The 19,509-nt window shown below is 38.0% G+C and overlaps 1 protein-coding gene across 1 annotated transcript in view; it reads right to left on the bottom strand.

The window, feature by feature from the left end:
* The window catches only part of LOC122809298 (nectin-2-like), a 214,006-nt gene extending 194,723 nt beyond the window's left edge, over window positions 1-19,283 (bottom strand). The window contains exon 1 of the mRNA XM_044080683.1: window positions 19,091-19,283. The gene's annotated coding sequence lies outside the window, so the exon portion shown is untranslated. The remainder of the gene's footprint in view (window positions 1-19,090) is intronic.
* Window positions 19,284-19,509: the final 226 nt, after the last annotated feature.

Genomic DNA, 19,509 nt, shown 5'->3' with positions numbered 1-19,509 from the left:
AAAAACTTCGCTTGGCCGAGGGACAGAAAACAAACTTCAAAACCCTAAGTAACTGGGGGGGGGGCTTCACCCCCTAACTAAATATACCAACTCCTAGATCGCTCTATATTGGGGAAAAGGGCAAATCCCCGATAACAGCCAAGTGAAGTTTTTCCCTATGAAAAACTTCATGGAAGTGGCCATTCGCTGTTTTAAGCTTTCGCCACTTAGCTGTCGACATTTGGGTGTTCGATTTTCTAATATAGACCCAAAGGGCGAGACCTGAAAGCCTCCAGGTACACAGACTCATCTTCAGAAGGGTTGATGGGCTTCCAGCTACCTCTCTGTTTAAGGATCTCTAGGATGTCTGCAAAGGAGACATACTCAGAGGGTGACCGTGGGAACCCTTCTGACTCGAGGTCCGTGTCTGAAGTGATGGACTCCTCTGAGGAGTCTAAATGCTTCCTTTTGCATAATGTCTTCTGAGGAACCTCCTCAGAGGGATACTTCAGTGAGGTTTTGGAAGAGATCGCTTCGCCCAATGGGGCATCCTGGGGTTTTGGGTCTCCACACCTGGGTGGAATTGATGGCCCTGAAATGGACACTGGTGCTTTAGGGGGAAGAGTACTTGGATCTGACAGCAGAGCAGTTTGAGGTAACAGCACTCTCCTCATCACCTCCAAAGAGGGCCCTTGCTCCGAGGAACCAGAACCTCCCCCTGAACCAAGGCGGTGGGCTCCGAGGCCAAGCCCCGAGAGGGAGATTTGAGTCAGTCAACTGTCCAGCCCGACTCTCCTAACTGGAACCGATGGGACAGCATCGGCTCCTAGACTCCTCGAATTCCGATAGAACCAAAGAGGTTGAAGTGGTAGTTAGGCCTGGAGATCCTGAAGCAGGTCTCGGCACCGATGGTTCCACTACAGTCGGATCCAAGCACTCCGGCTATGAAGCCATACCATAGAAATTAAAAGCACCAACTGTGAAAAAACAGATAAGCAAGCCTCGGAATACTCCACAAATGCTCGAACACGTCAGTACTGTTCTTGAATCGTACCAGACAGCAACCAAGACAATAAATAGAATGCCACGAATGAATAATCCAAAATAGAGTTTAATTCTTAAGCGCTTTTCGTCTGCTACTAATGGCAAACTTCATCAGAGTAAACTCATCTTCCATTCCTACTCATTTATACAAACAACTTAATTGATTAATTAGTCCAATTCAACACTCATTACTTATTTAAAAGGCAATGGCTAAAAAACCAGTTTAAAACTCAACGTTATGGAAATAACCTGTTTACACAATTTAAATGTATTGAACATATATACGATAAACATCTTACAGTCCATTCTCCATTTTACTTCATAAATCATAGCTGTATGATGATAAATCAAAATAAAATTCAGAACATTTTCACAATAAGAAAAAGCAAAAAACAATGAAAATTAGATTTAAATATGTAACCCATAATTCACAAATTATGGTAATACATTTACTTATTAGAATTGATTTTATTGTGTAATAAAAAGAATACCGCTGTGAAACACTTAATCGCATTGACCAAAACGTTAAATTATTAGTTTGAATAAAATATTCATATAATTTTAAAATCTATCGCTTTAAACTTAACATACTAAGTAAGCAACCTATAGAACATGCTTCATTTAAACCAGGGGGATTGTAGGATGCCAATAAAGTTCTAATACTAATAGTTTTAATGAAGCAGGACCCCCTCTAATATCATGACAAACTTGATCAATAACAATGAATTTAAATTGGTGGTCTGGATGCTCTGAAACATGTTTAGCTAATGCGTTTGTAAGCTTACACTTCCTAATAGCGTACTGATGTTCATAGATTCTTTCTTTAAATTTACGTTCAGTTTTCCCTACATAATGGGCAGTACAATTTTGGCATAGAGCTAAATATACTATCGATTTAGAATTGCATGTGAATCTATGTTTAAGTTTAAATTCACCCTTGTTGATGTGAAATCTATTTGATTCCAAAATAAATCGGCAGAAATTGCAATTGTGACATTTAAACATCCCTGGTGTTTTCACTGACAAATGTTTCATTTCAAACCAGGATTTAAGGTTCCTACCTTTCTTATATGTCACTGCGGGTATGGTACCTAACTTGGTGGATACTGTTGAGTCTACCCCAAAAAGCTGCCAATTTTTCTGAATGATAGACCACAAATTAGCACTGTCCACTGTGAACGTAGTGATGAATCTAGGAATATCTATCGTGTCTACTTTTCTAGAACCCACATCAATCTGACCAACCACTGTGCTTGCAAGTGTAAACATATTCTCCTTGTCTCTCACTTGCAATAGTGGCACATAAAAGTTACTGTTCCTTTTTGTCGTGATCTCATCTATAAGTTCGTCAACTAACCCGTTAGGATATCCTCTACTTAAAAACATTGATTTGAGAGTATTACATTCCACTACAAACTCTTCATCTTTACTGGTGATTCTCGCTGCTCTAACAAGCTGTCCTTTCACTACTGCACGCTTTTGTGTGTAAGGGTGACAGCTTGTGAAATGTAGTAAAGTGTTAGAGTATAGCGGTTTCCTATATATCTTGGATGTAAAACAAGACATATTCACTTCTTTAGTTAAAAGAATATCAAGATATGATATCTCATTACTACTAAAAGTTGAAGTAAATGTTAGAAAATCTGTGGAATTGTTCAAAAACTCAATAAATGAACAAGCGTGTTCTTCACTCCCATTAAAAAGGATAAAAATATCATCCAAGTAACGGGTATAGTAAACTAACTGGTCAGAAAATGAAGGGTTATTCAAGATGAATAGATGTTCCCATTGGGCCATAACTAAATTGGCCACACTAGCTCCATATGGTGAGCCCATCCCAACTCCGACCGTCTGCACGTAATAGTTGTCACCAAACATGAAAAAATTCCTTGGTAGTGTTAAATCAAGAAGTTCAGCTACTAATAAGATGTCGTAACTCTTAGCCTCTCTAGCTCTTAACCTGTCACAAACCCATTCAATAGCTGTTTCCTGAGGGATACAGGTATATAGATCTTTGACATCTACTGTAAGCAGATTGTGATGTGGTTCAAAACTTAATTCATTGATTTTAGATAGAAAAGTCCATGAATCTTTGCAAATCTGGGACTCAAAAGCAACGTACTTCCTTAAAATGTGATCAACCACCTTAGCACAAGCGTAGGTTGGTGATCCACGACTGTCGATGAGTGGGCGCATGGGGGGATCATTTATGTTCTTGTGTATTTTCGGTATTCCGAATAAATATGGAGTCCTAGGATATAACGTGGTCATATAGTTATACTGCTCTTGGTTTATCCTGCCTTCAATATACATCTCTTCTAAATGATCTTTAATCACTTTGTAAGCGATATTGATTTCATTTTTAGAACTCGAAATGTACGCTGGAGTGTCTAAAACTGATACCATACGATTAAAATAATCGCTGTTGTCAAAAATTACAACTCCTCCACCTTTATCCGGTTTACATATACGCAGGTTGTTCATTTGAAGGGTCCGAATGTTTTCAACTTCTTCCATGTTACTATGTGAGATCCTATTAGTACGATTCTTAATGTGCCTCCTAATGTCAAATTCACACATTAATTCAAATAAAGCAACCAGAGGATGAAGGGGAGGATTAAAGGTACTAGGAATGTGTAACTGATTACTATCACGTGAGTATGCTCCCCCTCCCATCATTAACTTAAAGTTGAGTTTACGTGTGAAAATTTAATCATCAATTAAGGCTTTAACTAAATCCATATGATGGTGTGGTACATAAGTTAAGCCTTTGGCCATTAAATCAGCCATGTCCATTGATATGTCAACGTTAGAAAAGTTATACACTTTAAAATCACCCAATGAATTGGTGATAATAGATGGTCCTTGGTGTATATTTTCATCACTTAATTCAACTTCCTCTATTCCAAATGGAAATTCTTGGTTACTAGATGGACTTACAATATATGTTATCGGTTGCTCCTCAATGGGTAGGGGTGATTCTGCCGTTGGCGTATTTTTGGTCTTGCTCCTAAAAAATTCCCCTGTCCATTATGGTTATGGTAACTATCAGTGTTATTCTTATTCTGCAATCTTTCACTTCTACGTAGTTCATTGGGAGGCTCACCTCTCTCATTATCTTGAAACTCATTCAAGTTCCCACCTACATTTGTCTTGGGTGTCGACATAACACTGTGGACGTTACTATCATTAGATGGATTCAAGTTAGGACCATTACCACGTGTAGTAACATTACCCTTCCAAACCTGACTAGGTGGAGGTTTGGGATATGCTGTCCCTTCCTTGTATGCCTTGGAATCCCTGTCAAGCTTCTTAGATTTGATAGCTTGCAGTTTAACCAGATGTTCATCAATATTACTAAATAATTTACCATATTCGAAACTATGACTATTAAACTTAATATCAGCTTTAATCTTGTTATCCAATATTGTTGCTTCACCATTCAATTGGTCTATTTGTAATGCATAGTGTTTACTCATAAGTTTCAACAATTCAAAGCCATGTCTATCATACATACTACACAATTCTACATGAAACTCGGAATTGGCAATAAGGCCTGTAGGATATTGAAAGTGCCTTAAACCTTTTGGCACTATTTTCCTTGTTAAACATTCGTTAAAATATACTATTTCAAGTTTCAATTTTTTGATCTTGAACAAAATACGATCAAGTTCTTTCAAGTTGTTGTAAAAGTCAAGATCAGTACTGTCATTCTGAGTGTTAAATGACGCTTTTTCATTGCTGAATGATGGATTATTATTAATCCAGTTAAAAAAGTTAGGTACGTTGTTAGTACTTACAATCACCGATACCGGCTCGTTAGTACTTGCTCCAACTGTTAAAGCCGTGTTAGTAGTTAAATGACAGGTCTTCCTATTAAGCGAAACATTGTCGGTTTGTTTATCCCTTATGGTTGGTTGATTAATGGGAATAGGTTCCGTTTGGTGTACAACATATGTACTAGGATGTCGCAACGCTGGAAAATTAGAATTATCCATAAATGAAGCTGGTACTGTTGATTGTAGTGGTTCGTCGTCGGCTGGAATTCTCCTCTGCCTAGCATGATTAGCGTAACCTAACTCTGCATCACTCATGACGTTAGAAGCAACAGAGTTCAGCGTGTTTTTTGAGTTGATCATAGACCGCTGTTCAGCTCGCAAATTCATATTTACATTGTGGTTAGGAACTGAATTCACTACCATATCAGTACCAAATATATCATTGGGGACATCGTTCACATCAAACTGGGTTCCTTGTAGTATGTCATGTTTGTGAGAAACGACATCAAGACCGGATTTGAAAGTAGCGGCATTCAATGCACTGTTAGACATACAAACAGCATTATTTACTCGATTCTCAATAGAAGACATAGTTAATGGAATACCTTGTGCTTTTTCAAGCTTGTCCATTCGTAGTAGCAATGCATTAAGTTTACTTAACAGTAGGTCAAAAGACTTACTGTTGGTGTTCCGTTCATCGGAACTTGTGATGATTGCTGGCTGGTTATCAGATGCAGATGAAATACCTGCTTCTGAGATCTCGGACCTTAAAAGTTCCGGTGTAGCATTAGGGAAATCGCTGGCTGGCTCACATAAAGACTCAGACGCCATACCATAGAAATTAAAAGCACCAACTGTGAAAAAACAGATAAGCAAGCCTCGGAATACTCCACAAATGCTCGAACACGTCAGTACTGTTCTTGAATCGTACCAGACAGCAACCAAGACAATAAATAGAATGCCACGAATGAATAATCCAAAATAGAGTTTAATTCTTAAGCGCTTTTCGTCTGCTACTAATGGCAAACTTCATCAGAGTAAACTCATCTTCCATTCCTACTCATTTATACAAACAACTTAATTGATTAATTAGTCCAATTCAACACTCATTACTTATTTAAAAGGCAATGGCTAAAAAACCAGTTTAAAACTCAATGTTATGGAAATAACCTGTTTACACAATTTAAATGTATTGAACATATATACGATAAACATCTTACAGTCCATTCTCCATTTTACTTCATAAATCATAGCTGTATGATGATAAATCAAAATAAAATTCAGAACATTTTCACAATAAGAAAAAGCAAAAAACAATGAAAATTAGATTTACATATGTAACCCATAATTCACAAATTATGGTAATACATTTACTTATTAGAATTGATTTTATTGTGTAATAAAAAGAATACCGCTGTGAAACAATCGCATTGACCAAAACGTTAAATTATTAGTTTGAATAAAATATTCATATAATTTTAAAATCTATCGCTTTAAACTTAACATACTAAGTAAGCAACCTATAGAACATGCTTCATTTAAACCAGGGGGATTGTAGGATGCCAACCTCATTTGCCAATAAAGTTCTAATACTAATAGTTTTAATGAAGCAGGACCCCCTCTAATATCATGACAAACTTGATCAATACCAATGAATTTAAATTGGTGGTCTGGATGCTCTGAAACATGTTTAGCTAATGCGTTTGTAAGCTTACACTTCCTAATAGCGTACTGATGTTCATAGATTCTTTCTTTAAATTTAAAACTCTTTCTTTCTTTAAACTCCGGCTATGAAGCCCCAGAATGGGTCGGAGGAGGAATCAACAAAGGGGAAGTGATGCTGGTCGGCCCAGAATCCCTTTGGGTTGGAGTCAACAGTATCTTGGCCAGCGTTGGCATCCGTAAAAAGTCTCTTCACCACCTGCTCCACATCATCATCTGAAAGGCTTCTGGAGGATCTAGATGACAGGGTGGGGGAGCCTCACTGCCTGTAGCAAAGGAAACCTCAAAACTTTGGAGACCGAAGACAGGGGAAAATGGCCCCGAAACTGGAACTCTGTCAGCCCAGAAATCACTATGAGAGCCAAAGAAGTAGATTTCTCAGGCCAGAAAGCCTTCGGGTCTGAAGATGATTCTATGGCCTGTTTCTTACCGGCTGCGAGAGTGGAGCAGCAGCAGATGTGCTCTTTCCTGATTTTTCTGACCTGGAAGACGGGTATTTCTGATTAGTTTTAGAGGTACTTCGATTTTCTTCCAGAGCCTCAGAGAACGGAGTTTTTAATAAGCCTCTTACTATGAGTTTGTTCCCTCTTTCCATCAGTACCCTGGAACTAAAGGTATGACAGAAGGAACACGATTCCTGAAGGTGGACAGCACCCAAACAATACACACAGCTGGTATGTCCATCACTCAATGACATTTTTGACTGCACTTATCGCATTTTTTAAAACACAAAGGTTTTGATTGTTTGGTATCCTTTGACATGTTATCAAAAGTTGACACAGCCAAACTAAGCCAACTAGAAAAACAACACAACTTTATTTATTTATTTTTACAAAGGGACGTTAACACGCAATCAACTAACTCTACTTCACTAACTACATTAAAGGAGCAGTTCTAACAAAAAAGAACTGACTCCTACTACAGATGAAAAACAGGAAAAGAAAACCCTCCAAGTTAAATGGGCTGAAGGGAGCCCTCTAACTTAAATGGACTACCCAAAAGGAAAAGCACAGGTATATTAGTCCAAAAACTCTAATTTAAATGAATTTGGAGCCAGGATAGGGAAAAAAGGTCAGACAGATCTAGTAGTAGAATGACGGCCACCAGAAAAAACACAAGCAACAATAACGCACACTCAAAACTCCAAAATACTAGTCCTAACAGTCTAAGTTTTTAAATTACAACAAGAATAATTTTTTAAATAATTTCTTACAGCTAACAATAAGAAAAGATTCCACTTAACCTAGTGCCTGAATGGAAGCACCTAATCTTATTTAGCAGCAAACAAGATCTAGGTAATCTTCCCTGAGCATGATGGGATAGGGTGTAGCCACGAGCCAGTGGAAGCTCTTGAACATTTGTATAGGCTGAGTCAGAACCGATTCTCGGTTCTGAACTCAACCAGCAATTAATGAAGGTGAGATAGAACAACATAACATCTTAAGTTATGCAAATACATACAGTAGAATGACACTACACATTTACATTAGATTTGGTGATGCGGTGGTGGTGCTGCGGTAGCGCTGTCACCTCACAGTAAGACATTGTCCTCTTTGATTCTCAGCTAGAGCGTCTTCTGTGTGGAGACATGTGTGAATGGGCGTACCTTCATTGAAGGTTGTGCGGCAGGGCCGGCAACTCGGCACGTAAAAATCTACTGCCAATCATTAACGGACCGGAGTTCCGCTGTGGCGACCCCTAACCGGGAAAAGCCAAAAGAGACAACAACAACATATTTACACATTTAGTGCTATGACTTAGATCATTACTTTTCAACCGTTTGATTAAAAAATTACTATAAATATATATATATATATATATATATATATATATATATATATATATATATATATATAAATAACTGACATCAGGTACCTATATGCAATAGCTTTAAAAACTGAATTACTTTCCTTGGACCATGAATATATTTGCATGTGATACTCTCCTGGCAGGCTTCAAAAGCCTTTAAACAAATCAGTACTACTGTGGAATAGATAACGGTTATAGATTTTCAAAGTATCTGCGAAATCTCTGTCACAGGATGATTGATTCAGAACATATACAGCCTTTGCTTTTATATGTTTATACAATTAACTATTTCACCATTCCTATCTGCTCAAAACTCACTTCTGTGAGAGCTACTTGGAAAAAAAAAGCTTGGGTTTCTTAGTTTTGGACTCAAGACAGCAGGTTTTGTCCCAGTGCTGCAGGACAGTATCTTCCAATCCAAGTGACTTCTAACAAAAAAAAAAATCACTCTACACCTGTGACAAACTTAAACTTAACATTATGTCTATTAACTATTAACAACACACTAACCTGCACTTGTCTAATTGGTTTAGATGCCTCAGAGTCATATGTTGGATTTAATTGCATCATAACTTTTCATTTAAAAAGCAACAGAAAACAGCTCCATCTCATTCTGTGCAACAAGCAAATTCTTTCAACTACACCTGTACTTACACTTAAAACGTCTTAAATAAATTTTTTTTTTCACAGCGCAAAATGTGTAGGACTGACTGGATGCAAGACGGTGCTTGCTCTGCTTGGATTGTTTTAATTCAAGCTTGTGGTAGGTGTGCTATTTATTAAGTCTACTGAAATAACGTGGTGTCAGAGAAAGGAGAAATATTTGCCAGAACTGAAGAAACACATTTGTCTGTTTTCAAGAAGTTCTGTGTTTTAGAACTTTAAAAATATAGCACTGTATGAAAGTATGTTTAAACTGCATTCCATTGAAATTCTTTCATTTGAAAAAGACCTAACTGAAAAGTAGAAGCTGTGTCTCCAGAAATCTGACTTAGTCCTCTGTGTGGGTGGGCTAGTGGAAAAATCGGAAAAGGTTCAATGTGCAACATTCCTGCATTTTTGTTGGGGAAAAAGCCATAAAGGTATTTGACTTTTTTTTAAATTTTCCTGAAGTAGAGAAAGACACAGCAGCAGTAATAAGAGATTAATGTCAGACTAGATGTATTTCACAATTTATTACACATTTTTATTTGCAAGAGTGCAGGACCCTACAGAACATAATCTATAGGTGTTTATATCACTGAGCTGAAGAACAGAGCCAAAAAACACAGACAGAACATGTGCAAAATAATGCTAAGATGCTTAGGGTTTCAAAAAAAAAAAAAAAGAGAGTGACAGAGATCTGTCTCAATAAAAAAATAAAAAGGGACTTGCGTATTATCGCAACCAGATTTGGAGCATGACAATCGTCTGTTTTTCAAGCCATACTCATGCAGACAAATGTACTGAAAAACACTGGAAATATATATATATATATATATGGATTCACTTTGAATCATCGAATGTTCAGAACATCGACGTTCTGATCATCGAGACCAGAACATCGAAGGTTCAAATTGAACCATACAAAAACAAAAAAACTTACAAAAACTATTCTAAGCTGAAACCACCCCCCCCCCACTTTAATATTCCATCTCCGAGATCACACTACAGTGGGGTAAGGGAAATCTCCAGTTTACCGCTATATGCGGTAGCGCTAAATGGGATATTTCCCGTACCCTACCTGCAATGCCAACACTCAGATGGCACACACACACAACATATGCAGGGCACCTTGCTGCCCTGCATACACACCCAACATTCTACCATTTCCCTTACCTGGCACTTCCACTTTAAACCTTTGATGTTCTGAACATTCGATGATTCAAAGTGGAACTATATATATATAGTATATATATATATATATATATATATATATATCTATCAGCAAGAGAGTCAGAAAGATGTAGCAAAACAAAAAACATTGCTTTTAATGTACAGAAGTGGTTCAAAATTGTTTCCGAATCACTGCAGGTACACAGTTTGTTTCAATAACGTTAACTAGCACCGCATAATGAGTAAGACAGAAGTGGGCAACACACCTCTCAACTCTCCAGCTTTTCGCAGAAAGTCAAGAGTTTTGTGTCCTTTCTTCTTCTTTTTTAGCCTGTTATCCTCATACAATTTGTGGTTTCCTGGCAAAATGCAGGATTTGGCCAAACCTTCAGTATCGCTAACACTTGTAAGCTGTCATTTTGGAAAACAAATACTCAGAGTCCACCTCCACGGCACTTCTTACAATGTCATGCAAGTGCAGAGCAGCATGACACACTTCTGCACAGTACTTCATTGTGAGGAACTGCACCTTGTTTGCTTTACAAACTCCAGTTTCAGTATGGAAAAAGTGACAGATATTCAATGTTAACATCGTTAAGGAAATACTTTGGTGCAGTTCCTCACAGTGAAGTACTCTAGTAGTGAAGTAGTAGGTAGCATCCTTTTCCCGACCTGTAAACAGCACTGCTGATTGTCAGCCCTTCAGGCTATTCTTTTGTTGGGGAAACCATTGACAACTTGTTTTAAGCTACATGCTTCTTTTTTGTGCAATCTTTTTATTTTTTTGGTGGGGGGTCTGAACTCGGACGTTTTCAGGCATGTGTAACAGTCTTAAAAAGATACTGTGTTTCAGCTGAAACCCAAAATATTTCTGATGGAGCTCAGCAAAGTTGTACCTCCCGATGGCATTAGCGTTATGGGGTCTAGCAGCATCTTTCTTTTATTTATAAGACATATATTTTTATTTTCTTATCAACAACGATTAACTTACAGCAGGGATGACAACACCTAAAAGACTGCTGTGATCCAATGATGTTAGCTAACAAGTGGAACAATAACTAAAAGAAAGCTTGATTATGTACAGGAGTTACAACTCGGAGAAATAATTATCATACACAGCGACCAGCATGCTGAGTAACATAACATTTTTAACCAAGGTAATGTTTTTGATAGACATATAATTTGTGTTGTAAAGATAACATCATAAAAAGGGTGGATTTTCTTTCCCAAACAAAATGGTAGCTGGAATGAGTACAACAGTGAGTCGGATACCTTGAAGGGCTGGCAGAACACATTAAGTGACTCCTTTAGAATCTGGTTGTGATAACATGCAAGTACCAATAAAAATATGCACAGAGCAAGTGAAATTACTAGTGCACACTGAAAATAATTATCTAAGAAAAAGAATGCATGCAAGATAAAATGTGAATAAAATAAAGCAAAATGAGAAATAACGGCAAAATGTGTTCTAGAGATAATGCACATAAAAAACAGAGCCATGTGAGAGGGTCTAAGATGGAGGTCAGAGCATTTCCTTGCGTTTTTTGACCATATGCGAAGTCGGAGTCTCCGACTGCATTTTATAAGCAAAAGCGGCTCCAAAAAACTCCTCTGCAAACTCCGACCGACGTCTAAGAGTTCGTCGGTTGAAGGAGGCACAGGCTAAACAGGCCGATACGTCATGGTCTGGGCCTAAGCAAGGAAGGCAGTAAGAATGGAAATCCTTATGAGGTATTTGTTTCCCACAAGTTAAACAATTATTTACTTTGTCTGACATCGGCTGAGGCAAGAAAGAGTCCCCAACGGGGTACTTAGCTTTTTTCGAAGTCTTCGGTAGCTGAAATCTCTGGATCTGACCGACCGGCACTTGCGAACAGCTTCTGCTTCGGGCACCGCGCGGCAAGAAAGACTGAGGAAAATGGCGTCGGCTGATGCTTTTATACCCCAGACGCTCTGACGTCGGGGAAAGTGCGACATCAGCCAAGGCCAGACCCAGACTTTGGAATCCGGCCGACCGAAGGGCTGCCTGAGGCAGGACAACCCATATGTTATGACTGCAGATGCATCCTTGAAGGACATCAGAGCCATGTGAGAGGGTCTAAGATGGAGGTCAGAGCATATGCATCATTTTTATCAAAGCTTGCGTAGATGCATTACTTATTTAGCCCTCCCATATGGAGATATTTTCTCTCACTATGAGTAATGCCACAGTCATTCTTTGGAGCAGACTGAATAGCAGTGATGACAACAATGTTCTTTTGTACATCTGTTTCACAATTTTTTGAAAAAAGGTACTCCATTCAGCGTGTCAAGCTTGGCATAGCAGCCTCCTCACCTCACAGATGTTACCATTCTATTTTACCTTGTTAAAAGAGAGTTCCAGGTCCTTCTCACTCTACATCAGTAGCTCTTTTGTAATATATGTTCTACACAGTTTCATACTTTTCATCCTATGGACAAAGCTAGTTTCATAAAGCTGTTCAAATTCTTCCGGAAAATTCTAATTAAGTATATTATTTCCTTGCTGCATATAGCTCTGAAAAACAATGTCAAACTCAAGCGCTCATCAAAGGGCACTTCCCAGGCAGAAAGGTTTACAGCCAGTACAGCATTCCTTTTGTACTGGTCATCAGCCTCTTTCTAACGCACACTATTTGATATGGGAAGCAGTCATGATTATTCTGCACAAAATGTTTTGACATCACTGCCTAATCCAGTGCTGTTTGCCAGTATGACTGCCACATGTTAAACATTTTTCCTAACAGGATTTTGGAGTACCTATGAGAAAATCTAGTTTTCGTGTCTGTTAAACATTTTGACATATTATGATTACCAAATGACAATATTTCATACTAACTTTGCTCCAACTGGATATCAAAATTGCAATAAAATCCTAATATAAGAACAACAGTCTGCTAAGACAACCTGGAGGATTGGTTTGAAATTGGACCATTAGTGAATAACTATTAAAATTCAGTTGACTCTCTTCCATGTGAGCCTCAACAGATGCATACAGAAGCATAAAAAAATCTTTTTTTGGTAGTAATTTCTCAGTCTTCCAGATTGCTGATTCATGTACGTATGTACACACACACACACACACACACACACACACACACACACACAGTATATCATTATTCAGCAAATTAAATTACTATCACTGTGCATTTAATCATCTTTGTATCACTGACTACAGAGCCCGACAGATCAGTCTAGTGACTCACAATGACTGCAAACATAAAACTGATAGTCGAGTTTGAGATAGCTTTTTACAAACCTTATCAAACCAAAACATATCTGTCAAACATAACATAAAACACAAAGCTACAAAACTTAATACTTCATCAACACACTGCCATATACTAAAAATATGGACAACTACCAAATCTTAATCATGCACACGGGGGGCAGTCTTTACCCCTCGACACCCCCTTACTTATGCATATTAACTTCATTGTCACAAGTGTAAGCTAAATTGAGTAACACCCAGATCATCACTATAATCAATAGTGTGTCAGTCAGCAGCCACATTAACTGATGTAATGGTATTTTTATGGGTATAGACACCTCACCTACTTATCGATATACTGTTTAATCAGCAGCTTGCATGGAAACAAACACACACACACACACATATATATATATATATATATATATATATATATACATACAAAAATAGAGCGAAAACATATAACACACACCATTTTTGCTTCAAATTAATACAACAGAAGAAACAAATGGTTTCAGGAAAATATAAGCTACATATTACAGAAGATTGTGAAAACAGTATGCTAATATTCTTAGTCATGCTCTCATCTTGACTTTAGTCCACCACTTTCATCTGGTCCTAAATTTCATCACATCAGCTATTAAATAACTGCAATCTTGTAAATAACTTAGAGCATGTGCAGTGTGCTTATGTAATGGTTTAATTGTTCCGCTAAACATAGTAAAGACTAGTTCTTTAAAGTCATCATCTTTGAAAGAAAACAGTGCATACTTTGTCAGCAAAATGGATGGAGCAAAGGGGTGTAGAAATAGACAAAGCTTTTTGCCTTTTTTCCCTCTTTTAAAGGAGGCACACATTTGTCGATCATATGTATACCCTGTTTCAGTAAGCGACTCCTATACCTTTTTTGTCCACTGTTCCAAGCATTGTTACATGGTACAGTTATTACATTCAGTGTTAATATTCTCTGGCCCATCTCTCATCAACTGTTATTTTTCATTATCAGCATTCACTTTCTGAAATGCCTCACACGAACACAAACAACAGTGAATGAAGATTCATAATTTCAGATGGTTTGTCCCCATTCATTCCATTTTCTGCACTGAAATAAACTTATAATGTGATCAGTTATGTGAAGGTGTTGCATTACCTGGTTCCAGTTCACGTTAGGCTTTCTGTTATAAACGGTGGTAAAACACAACTACCAAGATTTTCACAGAATGTCCAGATTTTTGCCTCATATTTTTGGCCTGTTCCTCATAAAATTTGATGGCTTCTGGCAAAGAGGATTGCTGTCACGAGATAATGACAGATATTTGCATTTCAGAACTCATATCCTTCAAAAAATGCATGCTAATGCAAAACCGTTTAGTCTAGCAGCTTTCTATGTTTATAAGAGCAACAATTATCATCTGTCCTTGGTTTTGGACCTTTGTCTCACCATTATTTTTGGCTATGCCCAGACTTCCTGCACTAAAAGGTTGAGAAGTATTTCCCTTATGCTTGCTGTTTTCTCAGACATCAAACTTCACAGTTGTTTACTATCTATTCTAAAATGAAAACATTTTCAACATTACTATTAACTTGTTGACCAGGTGAGCTTACTAAGCATGCTAACACTGGTTACATGACTTTCTCAGAGTCAAAAAATATGTAAACAGACTTCGGGAATGAAATCCATAACTAGAGAAGAAAGCTCATTTGCAGGTCATAACCTTAACATTCTATGCTAAACAACTGTGTCATATGAGACTTTCCCAAACTCTATGTGGCGTTAGGTCAGCAACCCTTGAGAGTCTCTTTCTTACCATGCTTTCTGAATATCACTTTCAGACAGGCTCATTGTCTAACATACTGAAACAATAATGTTCTGAAGAAACAAGCTGATTATATGTTTAAATATCACTGCATTCTCTTTACTTATTTAATCTACTTACTTTTATGTTCTAACCTCTTTAGGAAAGTTCCACTTAAAAATAAAGAAATGTTAGCTGGAACAGACCTTAGTCTAAATATGGCATTATCTAAATGATTTTAGCTGGAGTTTTGACCCATGTTGGTGAATGCATAAATCCTCCCACCTCTAAACTTAAACTTTCCGCTCCTTTTATATGTTTAATTTGTTGGGCACTTCTCTCTGATTCAGATGACTGACATACTGCTATCTAGCCATTTCTCTCCATGGACAGTACATGAGCACGAGAATAAGGACAGATTGTAGATCAGCTACAAAAATCTATGCATTAAGGGATGAGTGTTAAGAAAAACAATGTAATGCTGCATCGTTCAGCCTGTGCTCCTTGATTCCCCCCTCATTAATTTTACTTGCTAAGTGGTGAAGTGGATACAGATGTTGCCTCACAGCAAGAAGTTCCATGGTTCAATTCACAGCTGGGGTGCCTTCTTTGCGGAGTCTGCATTGTCCTTCCTGTGTTTGTGTGGGTTTCCTCCCACATTCCAAAGACATGCAGTAGGTGGGCTGGACACTCTAAACTGGCCATAGGTGTGGTGTGGATGAACTAACGTGGCAGGGCTATCGACTGGCAGTGTAAACCTTGGTCCTAGACAACTGTCACTGTTGAAGTGACACCCCGACTCCATGTACAAAAATGGGAACAGGGGTTTGTCGATGGATGAATTTTACTTGCTAACTACTGTGTATAGGACAGTCTTTGGTTCAGAGAAAATTAATCTGACAACAGTGGATTTGAATAGTAGATCTGTCACACGGATGTTAGTCAGTCAATGACACCTTATTGGTGCCATGGAACTGCTAAGTTAACTTCCTGTGTAAAAAAAAAAAAAAAGAAAGTTGCATATCATGTCATGCAAATTCCATAACTGGTGTGACAGCCATCTTACTACACAATTTATTTTTTATTTTTATGCTAATTTCACTGACACATTAGCTTTTGTAAACATTTAAAGCTAACTGTACTCAGCTTCTAGCTGAGCATTATGTATCTGCGTAAAAACTGGTACAACCACTAGGAAAATCACATCATACTTTTACAGACAATTATACATTTGCTAAAAATTAATAAAATGAGCTGTCTGTGGTTACACTGTTATTTGGTTAAGTAGGTGCAATAATTCTCTTCTTTCAGAAATGCACAGGCATGCACAGTTAGGAAATTGTAAATATGATTTTTATTCAGATTTTCCACCAACATTTAATTGTTTACTTTTATAAAAAGAAGAAAAAAAGTTAAATGAGCTGGCGACTCTGGTACATTAACAGAACAGAATGGCAGAGGATTGTTTGACACAGTATGCCAATACAGTTTAGTACAACGGCTCTACTATGCATGCAAAAGTAGAACTAATAACTCTTAACATGTTAGTGAAGTAACACAGCAATGAACGTTTAGAAAGATTAGTTACACAAGTGAGCAGCTAAAAGTTCAAGTAGCATCACCTAACCAGTGTCACGAAAGCAGGTACACTTAGGTTCATTCTGCAGATTTCTAATGTTGTGCCCTCTCTTCTGCCTGTGAGGGGCTGCACCAAAACAACTGCCTGATTCTTCTTATCCAAGTTTGTAACCCATCTCCAAATTTCCACTTCATGCATCAAGTCGGCCCATAAGAAATGCAGATGATACTGCACATTTTACCAGCCATCCTCTGCCGACAGTGCCAAGACTGTGACCTTCTTGAACCATGGAACAAAAGCACAGGGAATTAAAATATGACATATTCAACAGTTTATTGTACTGCACAACATGAAGGAGTATACGGCTGCACAGCCTAACAGGAAAATGACCAGTATTGTAAAGTTATGTCTTTAAATAAGTTAACACATTACTGGGAGCAGTTGTTACGTACAGAGCTGAAGCAAAAGTGCAACAGGGAGAAAGTGACACTGGTGGCAACTGGCAGAAGGTTGAGAAAGCCAATCTGCAAAAGTCTACTTATTGCAAAGTTTGTCAGCAGACAAGTCTCTGAATGTATGGAATCACTAATTACCTATGCAATATGTCGCTGGCTGACAAACTCAGCCACCTATGTTTTGGGAAGCTGTGTATAACGACAGTGATCTGGGAAAAATCACTACATTGTCCTTAGTCTGTAGTTGAAGAGGAGTGAGTATCGGGCTGCACAAGTCTCCAGCCTGCTTTTCTAGTTACAGATATAATGCTGGGTAGATGTACATGGGAAAAATGCTTAAAAAAAAAAAAAAAATGTTTACTATAAGAATATTTGTCAACATGAAAGAATTAAGAGGACAGCCTGACCATGGCTCAGCTCCTACAGAGAGGGTTAAGATGACAACAAAAGTAAAATTTGGCCATTGGTGTGTATAGCCTAACATTTAAGGGATTAACTGCTCACAGCAAGTACCACTCCAATAAAGTGGAAATTCTGCTTGCAATAACATGCTGATGCATGCTTTCCCAATAAAACTTAGATGTTAGATAAATTAATACTGCACACAGCAAAAACTGACATGACACAACAGCAAAACAATTATAGTATGTCACACTAACTTTCTGCACTTTTGTTTCCATGATGCAAGGCCCATGGCTACCAGAACCCTCATCCCACACCTGTAGGTTCATTCAAAATCTTTTTGTCAATTCTTATAAAGAAAATTATACACTCAAAGCTCCTAAGTTAGCCCAAATTTCAAAAACAAGGAAACTAAAACAGCAAGGGACTCGCATGCAAAAAGGAGAAAGTTGTTGTTGTGTCTTTCGGCTTTTTCCCGGTTAGGGGTCGCCACAGCAGAACTCCGGTCCGCTAATGATTGGCAGTAGATTTTTGTGTGCCGAGCTGCCACCCCTGACGCACAACCTTCAACGAAGGTACACCCATTCATGCATATCTCCACACAGAAGACGCTCAAGATGAGAATCGAACAGGACAACGTCTTACTGTGAGGCAACAACGCTACCGCAGCACCACAAGTGAAAACTAATAAAAGTGACAAGCTTCAAGTGAAAAAAAGCTTAATTTTAGAGTATCATCATTACGCCAGAATAATCAGAATATCAGAGGGCACAACTAGTGAATAAACTGAATGCTTAATTTAGTTAAAGAAAATGTATAAAATAATACCACCCACTCACCTACAGTACAGCCGTGGAAACACTTCAGCATAACAAGATGATTAAATAAAGATCAACTGTAAGGCATATTCATGCCTATTAACATCTATGTTATATTACAAAACGATTAAATAAAGATTAATTGTAAACCATACTCTCGCCTGTTAAAATTTATGTCAGATTACAAGACAAGATTAACTGTAAACCATATTCCTGCCTGTTAACATCCATGTTAGACTACAATATGATTAATCATGAGCCATATTATTGTTTAACACTGACATTAGATTACAAGATTAATGTCAGACCATACTCCAGCCTGTTAACGTGTATGTTAGCCAATGGAAGCAAACTCCTGCGGTAGTATGGCCAGTTCAGTGTCCAAATTGAGGCTCATTGGCTCAAATTGTGTACAATTACAGGCAATACATTCCACAGTTTGGGTAACTACTCCGTTTACAGGCCATATCCCTACTTCACTGTCAGCAATGATCACAACATAGTCATTGCTTGGAATGGCCACAGTTTGCTTTTACTCCCACCTGCACCGCTGTCACAGTCTTTCCTGGTAAAAATCTTCAGACTACATTCTGAGACTTTACTAACTGGAAAAATCATACTGTACACAGTCTAGTCTCCATATGTGCTTATATAACCTAGTACCTTAGATAAGATGCTACCCTCTGCAGCTGCTGTCTACACAGAAATGCGTGAGAGGATATGTGTTCAAATTACTGAAACACGCCATCCATCAGGAATGCACCCCCCAGTTCTCCAAATGTAGCAGCTCTCTTTTCATCTGTTTTAGCATTCTTTTTCCATCTCTGGTCTGTGCTGTCCTTTTTTTAACAAAGGACCTCTCCCCCTCTGCTACAAAGCCTTAAAGCCCCCATCCCTTACGGATCTGTATCTCATTTTCCTCTCCAGTATAAACCCAGGCTAATTGCAACCTGCTGCTCTTCCTACAACCGGACAATCATTAGTTAAGTTTTGCAAGAATAGCTGTATCCATAGCAACAAGTCAGGAAAATGCCTGGCAGAGCAGTCCCAGACTTCCACTGAAACAAAATAGCTGAATTAAT

This window comes from Protopterus annectens, chromosome 8.part0 (assembly GCF_019279795.1).
Source record: "Protopterus annectens isolate FY-2018-M chromosome 8.part0, PAN1.0, whole genome shotgun sequence".
NCBI lineage: Eukaryota > Metazoa > Chordata > Ceratodontiformes > Protopteridae > Protopterus > Protopterus annectens.
This window is presented reverse-complemented; position numbering and strand designations above follow the sequence as displayed.